General features: G+C 38.2%; 1 protein-coding gene across 5 annotated transcripts in view; it reads right to left on the bottom strand.

Annotated features, from left to right (window-relative positions):
* plxdc1 (plexin domain containing 1) overlaps positions 1-15,096 on the bottom strand; it is a 551,383-nt gene that overhangs the window by 148,051 nt on the left and 388,236 nt on the right. The window lies entirely within an intron of this gene.

The raw sequence follows: 15,096 nt of genomic DNA, 5'->3' as shown, positions 1-15,096 counted from the left end.
TTCTTAAGCCAACATAATAAATAAAACATAATAAAGAAACATCGACCAATTCAGTATGTAATACAATTTTATAAGTTTTATAATAAAACTACATTTTAAAGGTATGCCATGCTATTCAACCAACATGATTTTAATTAATCCCAAACCTGGTAATTTTGTCAGTATTAATGTACGTTCACTGATTCTAGCTTCTCTCTTTTCTGTCTCTTTATTTTCGTGTGAACTGAGTAGACTACACATGCTTACATTCATAAATATAAACTTTATTTCTAATCAATTTTCTAAATTATTTATAGCCTACATATGTCACAAACGCCAACCTTTTGATATAAATAAAAGACGAGAGTGGTAAATGTTACGGACATATTATCATGGTAAAGTTCAGCCTATTATTGATTTTTATTTCCACTTCCCTTTTATCCAAAGAGACGGAACTATTTGCACTGTATTTATCAATGGGAAATACATCATGCTAAAATAATCTGTCATATAGCCTACTGTGGTTCATATTATTGTGGTCGCTTGCAAGTCACAGCAGCACGAATTATGTGAAATATACCAGCAAAATATTTCTGCTTAAAATATTGTGTGTGGTGGGTATAAACAGTGAGTGGTGGTTTCAGACATTATTTTATTAAAGTGCATGTCAGTGCCGCACTCGTACTGACTCTTATTCTGCCTGACAGAAAGAAACGCTCGTCGCTTACTGAAGGCGGAGCGGTTTGACCAATTAGATGAAAGGGGCGTTTCAGCACCGCCCATGTGTGCAAATTAAATATCGAACCCATAAACCGATTTGTAAACCTTCACCGTCATAACTTTCACCTTCTTTTTGATAATATTCTAATTGTAACGTAGACATAACAGTCTTTATATGAACAATCAATAGGCTAGTAAACCGTAAAGATGCATACTGGGTCATATGGCAACTTCCTTAAAAAATATTTATACTGTATAAAATACAAATGTAAGTCGTGTTTTTCTGTTGATAGAACATGTCTTGGTGCCATAAGTAATATAATGAGGGTTCAAAGCACTAAAGGTGAATTATATCCCTAATGTAGCCTATATCAGCCATTTCAACTGAAATACAAAGGCTGTGATATTAATGTTGGCCACTAGAGTGAGCCCCAGTATAAGGAAACTTTTAAGCCCAATGTTTGTTTGTTATTTTAAATGAGTTAACATTCATTTAAATGAAAAAAAAAAGGATTGATCTTTGAGAATTTGACAATTTGTATAACTATTGTGACAACATTGTTTTACATAGAATCTGTCAAATGCTGGGAATGTTAAAACTTTATAAATAAAATAAAACGCACATTTTCAATATTCATTTTTTTCAAGTTGACACAATTAAATATATTGCTGTCCATTAATAAAAATTAAAATTAATATAACATTTTATTCTTCTTTTCAAGATAATATATATTTTCTATAAAATACTTATTTTCTTTTGGCTAAATATATAAATGTATGGGTGCAAAAATGCCCCAGTAATGACTTACAGATTTTTATATTAATAACATAAGATACAGTTAAGCATTATCACATGAACAAGAATGGTGGATTTAATGAATATAAGCTATTTGATTTAATGATTCAATGACTCGCTTGTTAAAAAATTCTACTACCGACTGGAAGTTTTTATAAAAGGAGAGTATAGTATAATATATATTTTTTACACCTTTATTTGGCATTGATGCATACCTGAAAAAACCTAGATATTTAGAATAAAATGTGCTCCACTTGAAGAGCAAGTCTGCAAGGTAGGCACTACAGTAAGCACTATAGTTTATATTTGTTCATTATTGTCTATTTACTGTCATGCAGGCTCACTTTTTGCATAATAGACAATATATGCTACACAGTATGACTGTTTCATTCAGATTTTATTATCCCTGTCTAATAGGTGCTGAAATGTAATTGACATATAGCAACCATGTTTCTCAAAGTACATGCAATTTGATGGCAATGCAGACAAAGACACTGCATGCCAATTTTGAAATCAATCAGACCTACATTTCTAAAGTTACATCAAAATTCACAGCAGTGGCAAAATTAAACAAAGTTAAACAAACATTGTTAGCAGAATCAGACCAACTGCAACAATCAAAGTCATAAGATGATTTTAGGCAAATGGCAGAACATTATAAATAGTCACTAATAATGATTTATGTTATATCACTTTTGACCAATAGGTGGTGCAGTTACAAAACTGATGTGATGTGGTCAGAGTGAAGTGACAATGACACATAATAAAGTTTGGTGTCAATATGTCAAGGCATTGCAGAGATGAAGCCTGAATAGTGCTATTAGCATCATGCCACAACTTTGCTGCTGCGCTATACAAAAACGGTTTCGTCTATCGATTTATTCAAAAGTTATTAGCATTTTTAGAAGTTTTGTTATAAATTTTTGACCAAAAGGTGGCGCTGTCTTGAAATATGTTGGGTACTTTCAGGAAATGGTGCTGAAGGCACTTTCTGAGTTTCATTAAATAACACCAATGCATTTGTTTAGTATAGCATTTTATTTCACAAAACTGTATTGAAGTCAATGGGAATTTCATGTTTTGTTCTATTATAGCGCCACCAAGAGGATCAGTCACACCATTTTTTTTACGTGTCCTCAGAGTGAGCCCATACATATCTGTGTCAATTTTGGTGAAAATATCTCAATTCGCTTCGGAGTTATAGACATTTATATGAAAAAACACGTAAAAAATGACTGACACATGACTTTGATTGAATTTTACTACCCCTTACTATCAATATTTTCGCATTTGGGCATTGGCGTATAGCTATCGACCTATGTTTCCAAACTTCTGACGGTGGTTTCGTCTCGATCAGACTAGCGGTTTCGAAGATATAGCCAAATGTTTTTTAAGCGCTAAATCACAACGCTACACAAACCGTAAGGCGAAACCTAGCATGTTTGGTATCGTAGGACTCGGCAAGGATTCAGGAGTCTAATTAGATGAGTCTCGTGAAAATAAGTCGACCACACCCAAAGTTATAAGCATTTGAATAAAAAGATTAACCACTAGGTGGCGCTGTTTCGAAACTTCTCAGGCTCCTTCAGGACATCGTGCTGATGACCCATACCAAGTTTCGTAACAATCCGTTCATGCGTTCTTAAAATACAGCATTTTAGCACAAAATTCAAAATGGCCGACAGTCAAAATGGCCGATATGGTAAAATTGGATATCAGTCGACTCGGCATTTTGCCCTGAATCTAACAAGACCAATTTTATGATTTTTGGACAAACTGTTCAGAAGTTATAAGCAAAAATAGCCATTTTTCATATCTCCGGACCAGTAGGTGGCGCTGCGCCGAAACGCAGCATGTAGCCTCAGGTCATGCTTGTGATGACATATACCAAGTTTGGTCTGAATACGATAAACCGTTGCGAAGATACAGCCTTACGACTGTTTTTGCAAGCGCTACGTAAAATTTGTTCGAGCGTTTATTGAAAACAGTTTGACGAATCAGCTAGATTCTAATAACTTTTTGTCAGCACTGCCTGAAGATGATCTGGTTCAATTTTCGTGCAAATCGGACAAACCGTCTAGGACGAGTTCGAAAAAGTAGGTTTTGAGAATAATTCAAAATGGCGGCCATATTTTAATGACGGAAAATGACGTCATAGGATGCAATCGAATCGTCATGAGCTCAGGAATCAGAGGAAAAAAGAAGTTTGTTGATTGGCCTTACGGTTCAAAAGTTATTAGCAAAACAAAAGTGAAATTTTGGACAGGTGGTGGCGCTAGAGGGAATGACTTAGAAACACCAAAATTGGTGTATTTAATGTTGGGACTGTCCTCTATCAGAATGTCAAACCAAAACAACTTTCCCGCAATCGGTTCTATGGGCTGCCATAGACTCCAAGAGCGGAAGAAGAATAATAATAATAATTAAAGCTGCAAGCAGCATTTAGCGGGGCCAAGCACAATCAGATGACAACACATGCCAACATTGCTGAAAGTGTCAGACCAACTGCAACAATGAGCAATTAAAGACATTAAAGAGGATTTTAGGCAAAATGCCTGAAAATTCATAGAAACAGTAAATAAAAATATGATGTAATGCATTATCACTTTCTACCAATAGGTGGCGCAGTTACAAAACTGATGTGATGTGGTCAGAGTGAAGTGACAATGACACATACAAAGTTCGGTGTCAATATGTCAAGGCATTGCAGAGATAAAGCCTGAATAGTGCAATTAGCATCATGCCTCAACTTTGCTGCTGCGCTATACGAAAATGGTTTCGGCAATCGAGACGAAATCGATAAGTTTTAGTCGGCACGGTCTGGAGATGATACGATTCGATTTTGGTGAAAATCGGACAAACGGTGTAGGAGGAGTTCGAAAATGTATGTTTTGAATGAAAATCAAGATGGCGGACAGGAAATTAGGCCAAATAAGGAAAACTTGGTTTCTATGTTCTCGGCTTGACTCAAGCAATCTATTAATACCAGTGGCATTTCAATAGGCAGATTTATTCAAAAGTTATTAGCATTTTTAGAAGTTTTGTTATAACTTTTGACCACTAGGTGGCGCTGTCTTGAAATATGTTGGGTACTTTCAGGAAATGGTGTTGAAGGCACTTTCTGAGTTTCATTAAATAACACCAATGCATTTGTTTAGTATAGCATTTTATTTCACAAAACTGTATTGAAGTCAATGGGAATTTCATGTTTTGTTCTATTATAGCGCCACCAAGAGGCTCAGTCACACCATTTTTTTTATGTGTCCTCAGAGTGAGCCCATACATATGTGTGTCAATTTTGGTGAAAATATCTCAATTCGCTTCGGAGTTATAGACATTTGTATGAAAAAACACGTAAAAAATGACTGACACATGACTTTGATTGGATTTTACTACCCTTTACTATCAATATTTTCACATTTGGGCATTGGCGTATAGCTATCGACCTATGTTTCCAAACTTCTGACGGTGGTTTCGTCTCGATCAGACTAGCGGTTTCGAAGATATAGCCAAATGTTTTTTAAGCGCTAAATCACAACGCTACACAAACCGTAAGGTGAAACCTAGCATGTTTGGTATCGTAGGATTCGGCAAGGATTCAGCAGTCTAATTAGATGAGTTTCGTGAAAATATGTCGACCACACCCAAAGTTATAAGCATTTGAATAAAAAGATTAACCACTAGGTGGCGCTGTTTTGAAACTTCTCAGGCTCCTTCAGGACATCGTGATGATGACCCATACCAAGTTTCGTAACAATCCGTTCATGCGTTCTTAAAATACAGCGTTTTAGCACAAAATTCAAAATGGCCGACAGTCAAAATGGCCGATATGGTAAAATTGGATATCAGTCGACTCGGCATTTTGCCCTGAATCTAACGAGACCAATTTTATGATTTTTGGACAAACTGTTCAGAAGTTATAAGCAAAAATAGCCATTTTTCATATCTCTGGACCAGTAGGTGGCGCTGGGCCGAAACGCAGCATGTAGCCTCAGGTCATGCTTGTGATGACATGTACCAAGTTTGGTCTGAATACGATAAAGCGTTGCGAAGATACAGCCTTACGACTGTTTTCGCAAGCGCTACGTAAAATTTGTTCGAGCGTTTATTGAAAACGGTTTGACAAATCAACTAGATTTTAATAACTTTTTGTCAGCACTGCCTGAAGATGATCTGGTTCAATTTTCGTGCAAATCGGACAAACTGTCTAGGACGAGTTCGAAAAAGTAGGTTTTGAGAATAATTCAAAATGGCGGCCATGTTTTTATGACGGAAAATGACGGCATAGGGTGCAATCGAATCGTCATGAGCTCAGGAATCAGAGGAAAAAAGAAGTTTGTTGATTGGCCTTACGGTTCAAAAGTTATTAGCAAAACAAAAGTGAAATTTTGGACAGGTGGTGGCGCTAGAGGGAATGACTTAGAAACACCAAAATTGGTGTATTTAATGTTGGGAATGTCCTCTATCAGAATGTCAAACCAAAACAACTTTCCCGCAATCGGTTCTATGGGCTGCCATAGACTCCAAGAGCGGAAGAAGAATAATAATAATAATAATAATAATAATAATAAGAACGGGAACAGATACAATAGGTGCCCGCACCTTCGGTGCTTGGCCCCTAATAAAGCTGCAAGCAGCATTTAGCGGGGCCAAGCACAATCAGATGACAACACATGCCAACATTGCTGAAAGTGTCAGACCAACTGCAACAATGAGCAATTAAAGACATTAAAGAGGATTTTAGGCAAAATGCCTGAAAATTCATAGAAACAGTAAATAAAAATATGATTTAATGCATTATCACTTTCGACCAATAGGTAGCGCAGTTACAAAACTGATGTGATGTAGTCAGAGTGAAGTGACAATGACACATACAAAGTTTGGTGTCAATATGTCAAGGCATTGCAGAGATAAAGCCTGAATAGTGCTTTTAGCATCATGCCTCAACTTTGCTGCTGCGCTATACGAAAACGGTTTCGTCAATCGAGACGAAATCGATAACTTTTAGTCGGCACGGTCTGGAGATGATACGATTCGATTTTGGTGAAAATCGGACAAACGGTGTAGGAGGAGTTCGAAAATGTATGTTTTGAATGAAAATCAAGATGGCGGACAGGAAGTTAGGCCAAATAAGGAAAACTTAGTTTCTATGTTCTCGGCTTGACCCAAGGAATCTATTAATACCAGTGGCATTTCAATGGGCAGATTTATTCAAAAGTTATTAGCATTTTTAGAAGTTTTGTTATAACTTTTGACCAAAAGGTGGCGCTGTCTTGAAATATGTTGGGTACTTTCAGGAAATGGTGCTGAAGGCACTTTCTGAGTTTCATTAAATAACACCAATGCATTTGTTTAGTATAGCATTTTATTTCACAAAACTGTATTGAAGTCAATGGGAATTTCATGTTTTGTTCTATTATAGCGCCACCAAGAGGCTCAGTCACACCATTTTTTTTACGTGTCCTCAGAGTGAGCCCATACATATGTGTGTCAATTTTGGTGAAAATATCTCAATTCGCTTCGGAGTTATAGACATTTATATGAAAAAACAAGTAAAAAATGACTGACACATGACTTTGATTGAATTTTACTACCCCTTACTATCAATATTTTCGCATTTGGGCATTGGCGTATAGCTATCGACCTATGTTTCCAAACTTCTGACGGTGGTTTCGTCTCGATCAGACTAGCGGTTTCGCAGATATAGCCAAATGTTTTTTAAGCGCTAAATCACAACGCTACACAAACCGTAAGGCGAAACCTAGCATGTTTGGTATCGTAGGACTCGGCAAGGATTCAGGAGTCTAATTAGATGAGTCTCGTGAAAATAAGTCGACCACACCCAAAGTTATAAGCATTTGAATAAAAAGATTAACCACTAGGTGGCGCTGTTTCGAAACTTCTCAGGCTCCTTCAGGACATCGTGCTGATGACCCATACCAAGTTTCGTAACAATCCGTTCATGCGTTCTTAAAATACAGCATTTTAGCACAAAATTCTAAATGGCCGACAGTCAAAATGGCCGATATGGTAAAATTGGATATCAGTCGACTCGGAATTTTGCCCTGAATCTAACAAGACCAATTTTATGATTTTTGGACAAACTGTTCAGAAGTTATAAGCAAAAATAGCCATTTTTCATATCTCTGGACCAGTAGGTGGCGCTGCGCCGAAACGCAGCATGTAGCCTCAGGTCATGCTTGTGATGACATGTACCAAGTTTGGTCTGAATACGATAAAGCGTTGCGAAGATACAGCCTTACGACTGTTTTCGCAAGCGCTACGTAAAATTTGTTCGAGCGTTTATTGAAAACGGTTTGACAAATCAACTAGATTTTAATAACTTTTGGTCAGCACTGCCTGAAGATGATCTGGTTCAATTTTCGTGCAAATCGGACAAACTGTCTAGGACGAGTTCGAAAAAGTAGGTTTTGAGAATAATTCAAAATGGCGGCCATGTTTTTATGACGGAAAATGACGTCATAGGGTGCAATCGAATCGGCATGAGCTCAGGAATCAGAGGAAAAAAGAAGTTTGTTGATTGGCCTTACGGTTCAAAAGTTATTAGCAAAACAAAAGTGAAATTTTGGACAGGTGGTGGCGCTAGAGGGAATGACTTAGAAACACCAAAATTGGTGTATTTAATGTTGGGAATGTCCTCTATCAGAATGTCAAACCAAAACAACTTTCCCGCAATCGGTTCTATGGGCTGCCATAGACTCCAAGAGCGGAAGAAGAAGAATAATAATAATAAGAACGGGAACAATTACAATAGGTGCCCGCACCTTCGGTGCTTGGCCCCTAATAATTAAAGCTGCAAGCAGCATTTAGCGGGGCCAAGCACAATCAGATGACAAGACATGCCAACATTGCTGAAAGTGTCAGACCAACTGCAACAATGAGCAATTAAAGACATTAAAGAGGATTTTAGGCAAAATGCCTGAAAATTCATAGAAACAGTAAATAAAAATATGATGTAATGCATTATCACTTTCTACCAATAGGTGGCGCAGTTACAAAACTGATGTGATGTGGTCAGAGTGATGTGACAATGACACATACAAAGTTTGGTGTCAATATGTCAAGGCATTGCAGAGATAAAGCCTGAATAGTGCTTTTAGCATCATGCCTCAAATTTGCTGCTGCGCTATACGAAAACGGTTTCGTCAATCGAGACGAAATCGATAACTTTTAGTCGGCACGGTCTGGAGATGATACGATTCGATTTTGGTGAAAATCGGACAAACGGTGTAGGAGGAGTTCGAAAATGTATGTTTTGAATGAAAATCAAGATGGCGGACAGGAAGTTAGGCCAAATAAGGAAAACTTGGTTTCTATGTTCTCGGCTTGACCCAAGGAATCTATTAATACCAGTGGCATTTCAATAGGCAGATTTATTCAAAAGTTATTAGCATTTTTAGAAGTTTTGTTATAACTTTTGACCACTAGGTGGCGCTGTCTTGAAATATGTTGGGTACTTTCAGGAAATGGTGCTGAAGGCACTTTCTGAGTTTCATTAAATAACACCAATGCATTTGTTTAGTATAGCATTTTATTTCACAAAACTGTATTGAAGTCAATGGGAATTTCATGTTTTGTTCTATTATAGCGCCACCAAGAGGCTCAGTCACACCATTTTTTTTACGTGTCCTCAGAGTGAGCCCATACATATGTGTGTCAATTTTGGTGAAAATATCTCAATTCGCTTCGGAGTTATAGACATTTATATGAAAAAACACGTAAAAAATGACTGACACATGACTTTGATTGGATTTTACTACCACTTACTATCAATATTTTCGCATTTGGGCATTGGCGTATAGCTATCGACCTATGTTTCCAAACTTCTGACGGTGGTTTCGTCTCGATCGGACTAGCGGTTTCGCAGATATAGCCAAATGTTTTTTAAGCGCTAAATCACAACGCTACACAAACCGTAAGGCGAAACCTAGCATGTTTGGTATCGTAGGACTCGTCAAGGATTCAGGAGTCTAATTAGATGAGTTTCGTGAAAATAAGTCGACCACACCCAAAGTTATAAGCATTTGAATAAAAAGATTAACCACTAGGTGGCGCTGTTTCGAAACTTCTCAGGCTCCTTCAGGACATCGTGCTGATGACCCATACCAAGTTTCGTAACAATCCGTTCATGCGTTCTTAAAATACAGCATTTTAGCACAAAATTCAAAATGGCCGACAGTCAAAATGGCCGATATGGTAAAATTGGATATCAGTCGACTCTGCATTTTGCCCTGAATCTAACAAGACAAATTTTATGATTTTTGGACAAACTGTTCAGAAGTTATAAGCAAAAATAGCCATTTTTCATATCTCCGGACCAGTAGGTGGCGCTGCGCCGAAACGCAGCATGTAGCCTCAGGTCATGCTTGTGATGACATGTACCAAGTTTGGTCTGAATACGATAAAGCGTTGCGAAGATACAGCCTTACGACTGTTTTCGCAAGCGCTACGTAAAATTTGTTCGAGCGTTTATTGAAAACGGTTTGACAAATCAACTAGATTTTAATAACTTTTTGTCACCACTGCCTGAAGATGATCTGATTCAATTTTCGTGCAAATCGGACAAACCGTCTAGGACGAGTTCGAAAAAGTAGGTTTTGAGAATAATTCAAAATGGCGGCCATATTTTAATGACGGAAAATGACGTCATAGGGTGCAATCAAATCGTCATGAGCTCAGGAATCAGAGGAAAAAAGAAGTTTGTTGATTGGCCTTACGGTTCAAAAGTTATTAGCAAAACAAAAGTGAAATTTTGGACAGGTGGTGGCGCTAGAGGGAATGACTTAGACACACCAAAATTGGTGTATTTAATGTTGGGACTGTCCTCTATCAGAATGTCAAACCAAAACAACTTTCCCGCAATCGGTTCTATGGGCTGCCATAGACTCCAAGAGCGGAAGAAGAATAATAATAATAATAATAATAATAATTAAAGCTGCAAGCAGCATTTAGTGGGGCCAAGCACAATCAGATGACAAGACATGCCAACATTGCTGAAAGTGTCATACCAACTGCAACAATGAGCAATTAAAGACATTAAAGAGGATTTTAGGCAAAATGCCTGAAAATTCATAGAAACAGTAAATAAAAATGATTTAATGCATTATCACTTTCGACCAATAGGTGGCGCAGTTACAAAACTGATGTGATGTGGTCAGAGTGAAGTGACAATGACACATACAAAGTTTGGTGTCAATATGTCAAAGCATTGCAGAGATAAAGCCTGAATAGTGCTTTTAGCATCATGCCTCAACTTTGCTGCTGCGCTATACAAAAACGGTTTCGTCAATCGAGACGAAATCGATAACTATAAGTCGGCACGGTCTGGAGATGATACGATTCGATTTTGGTGAAAATCGGACAAATGGTGTAGGAGGAGTTCGAAAATGTATGTTTTGAATGAAAATCAAGATGGCGGACAGGAAGTTAGGCCAAATAAGGAAAACTTGGTTTCTATGTTCTCGGCTTGACCCAAGGAATCTATTAATACCAGTGGCATTTCAATAGGCAGATTTATTCAAAAGTTATTAGCATTTTTAGAAGTTTTGTTATAACTTTTGACCACTAGGTGGCGCTGTCTTGAAATATGTTGGGTACTTTCAGGAAATGGTGCTGAAGGCACTTTCTGAGTTTCATTAAATAACACCAATGCATTTGTTTAGTATAGCATTTTATTTCACAAAACTGTATTGAAGTCAATGGGAATTTCATGTTTTGTTCTATTATAGCGCCACCAAGAGGCTCAGTCACACCATTTTTTTTATGTGTCCTCAGAGTGAGCCCATACATATGTGTGTCAATTTTGGTGAAAATATCTCAATTCGCTTCGGAGTTATAGACATTTGTATGAAAAAACACGTAAAAAATGACTGACACATGACTTTGATTGGATTTTACTACCCCTTACTATCAATATTTTCACATTTGGGCATTGGCGTATAGCTATCGACCTATGTTTCCAAACTTCTGACGGTGGTTTCGTCTCGATCAGACTAGCGGTTTCGAAGATATAGCCAAATGTTTTTTAAGCGCTAAATCACAACGCTACACAAACCGTAAGGTGAAACCTAGCATGTTTGGTATCGTAGGACTCGGCAAGGATTCAGCAGTCTAATTAGATGAGTTTCGTGAAAATATGTCGACCACACCCAAAGTTATAAGCATTTGAATAAAAAGATTAACCACTAGGTGGCGCTGTTTTGAAACTTCTCAGGCTCCTTCAGGACATCGTGCTGATGACCCATACCAAGTTTCGTAACAATCCGTTCATGCGTTCTTAAAATACAGCGTTTTAGCACAAAATTCAAAATGGCCGACAGTCAAAATGGCCGATATGGTAAAATTGGATATCAGTCGACTCGGCATTTTGCCCTGAATCTAACGAGACCAATTTTATGATTTTTGGACAAACTGTTCAGAAGTTATAAGCAAAAATAGCCATTTTTCATATCTCTGGACCAGTAGGTGGCCCTGGGCCGAAACGCAGCATGTAGCCTCAGGTCATGCTTGTGATGACATGTACCAAGTTTGGTCTGAATACGATAAAGCGTTGCGAAGATACAGCCTTACGACTGTTTTCGCAAGCGCTACGTAAAATTTGTTCGAGCGTTTATTGAAAACGGTTTGACGAATCAACTAGATTTTAATAACTTTTTGTCAGCACTGCCTGAAGATGATCTGGTTCAATTTTCGTGCAAATCGGACAAACTGTCTAGGACGAGTTCGAAAAAGTAGGTTTTGAGAATAATTCAAAATGGCGGCCATGTTTTTATGACGGAAAATGACGTCATAGGGTGCAATCGAATCGTCATGAGCTCAGGAATCAGAGGAAAAAAGAATTTTGTTGATTGGCCTTACGGTTCAAAAGTTATTAGCAAAACAAAAGTGAAATTTTGGACAGGTGGTGGCGCTAGAGGGAATGACTTAGAAACACCAAAATTGGTGTATTTAATGTTGGGAATGTCCTCTATCAGAATGTCAAACCAAAACAACTTTCCCGCAATCGGTTCTATGGGCTGCCATAGACTCCAAGAGCGGAAGAAGAATAATAATAATAAATATAGCTGCAAGCAGCAATTACCGGGGCCAAGCGCAAGTAGATGACAGGATATGCCAACATGGCTGAAGGTGTCAGACCAACTGCAACAATGAGCAATTAAAGACATTTAAAGAGGATTTTAGACGAAATGGCTGAAAAATCATAGAAACAGTCAATAAAAATATGATTTAATGCATTATCACTTTCGACCAATAGGTGGCGCAGTTACAAAACTGATGTGATGTGGTCAGAGTGAAGTGACAATGACACATACAAAGTTTGGTGTCAATATTTCAAGGGATTGCAGAGATAAAGCCTGAATAGTGCTATTAGCATCATGCCTCAACTTTGCTGCTGCGCTATACGAAAACGGTTTGGTCTATCCACACGAAATCCATAACTTTTAGTCGGCACGGTCTGGAGATGATACGATTCGATTTTGGTGAAAATCGGACAAACGGTCTAGGAGGAGTTTGAAAAAGTAGGTTTTGAATGAAAATCAAGATGGCGGACAGGAAGTTTGGCCAAATAAGGTAAACTTGGTATCTATGTTCTCGGCTTGACCCAAGGAATCTATTAAAACCAGTGGCATTTCAGTAGCCAGATTTATTCAAAAGTTATTAGCCTTTTTGGAAATGTTGTTTTAACTTTTGACCACTAGGTGGCGCTGTTTCGAAACTTCTCACGCTCCTTCAGAACATCGTGCTGATGACCCATACCAAGTTTCGTAACAATCCGTTCATGCGTTCTTAAAATACAGCATTTTAGCACAAAATTCAAAATGGCCGACAGTCAAAATGGCCGATATGGTAAAATTTGATATCAGTCGACTCGGCATGTTGCCCTGAATCTAACGAGACCAATTTTATGATTTTTGGACAAATTGTTCAGAAGTTATAAGCAAAAATAGCCATTTTTCATATCTCCGGACCAGTAGGTGGCGCTGTGCCGAAACGCAGCATGTAGCCTCAGGTCATGCTTGTGATGACATGTACCAATTTTGGTCTGAATCCGATAAAGCGTTGCGGAGATACAGCCCTACGACTGTTTTCGCAAGCGCTACGTAAAATGTGTTCGAGCGTTATTCGAAAACGGTTTGACGAATCAATTTGAATTCCATAACTTTTTGTCAGCACTGCCTGAAGATGATCTGGTTCAATTTTCGTGCAAATCGGACAAACCGTCTAGGACGAGTTCGAAAAAGTAGCTTTTTCAGCACATTCAAAATGGCGGCCATATTTATAAGCCGGAAAATGACGTCATAGGGTGCAATCGAATCGTCATGAGCTCAGGAATCAGAGGAAAAAAGAATTTTGTTGATTGGCCAAACGGTTCAAAAGTTATTAGCAAAATAAAAGTGAAATTTTGGACAGGTGGTGGCGCTAGAGGGATTGGTTTTAAGACACCAAATTTGGCATGGTGACTTTTTGGACTATCCTCTATCATTGTGCCAAATTTCATAACTTTCCCGCAAGCGGTTCTATGGGCTGCCATAGACTCCCAGAGCGGAAGAAGAAGAAGAAGAATAATAATAATAATAATAATAAGAACCGGAACAAAAACAATAGGTGCCTCCGCACCTTCGGTGCTTGGCCCCTAATAAGAACGGGAACAGATACAATAGGTGCCTCCGCACCTTCGGTGCTTGGCCCCTAATAATAATAAGAACCGGAACAAAAACAATAGGTGCCTCCGCACCTTCGGTGCTTGGCCCCTAAATATAGCTGCAAGCAGCAATTACCGGGGCCAAGCGCAAGTAGATGACAGGATATGCCAACATGGCTGAAGGTGTCAGACCAACTGCAACAATGAGCAATTAAAGACATTTAAAGAGGATTTTAGACGAAATGGCTGAAAAATCATAGAAACAGTCAATAAAAATATGATTTAATGCATTATCACTTTCGACCAATAAGTGGCGCAGTTACAAAACTGATGTGATGTGGTCAGAGTGAAGTGACAATGACACATACAAAGTTTGGTGTCAATATTTCAAGGGATTGCAGAGATAAAGCCTGAATAGTGCTATTAGCATCATGCCTCAACTTTGCTGCTGCGCTATACGAAAACGGTTTGGTCTATCCACACGAAATCCATAACTTTTAGTCGGCACGGTCTGGAGATGATACGATTCGATTTTGGTGAAAATCGGACAAACGGTCTAGGAGGAGTTTGAAAAAGTAGGTTTTGAATGAAAATCAAGATGGCGGACAGGAAGTTTGGCCAAATAAGGTAAACTTGGTATCTATGTTCTCGGCTTGACCCAAGGAATCTATTAAGACCAGTGGCATTTCAGTAGCCAGATTTATTCAAAAGTTATTAGCCTTTTTGTTAATGTTGTTTTAACTTTTGACCACTAGGTGGCGCTGTTTCGAAACTTCTCACGCTCCTTCAGAACATCGTGCTGATGACCCATACCAAGTTTCGTAACAATCCGTTCATGCGTTCTTAAAATACAGCATTTTAGCACAAAATTCAAAATGGCCGACAGTCAAAATGGCCGATATGGTAAAATTTGATATCAGTCGACTCGGCATGTTGC

Source organism: Leuciscus leuciscus, assembly GCF_965113295.1.
Source record: "Leuciscus leuciscus genome assembly, chromosome: 21".
NCBI classification, from domain to species: Eukaryota; Metazoa; Chordata; class Actinopteri; order Cypriniformes; family Leuciscidae; genus Leuciscus; species Leuciscus leuciscus.
This window is presented reverse-complemented; position numbering and strand designations above follow the sequence as displayed.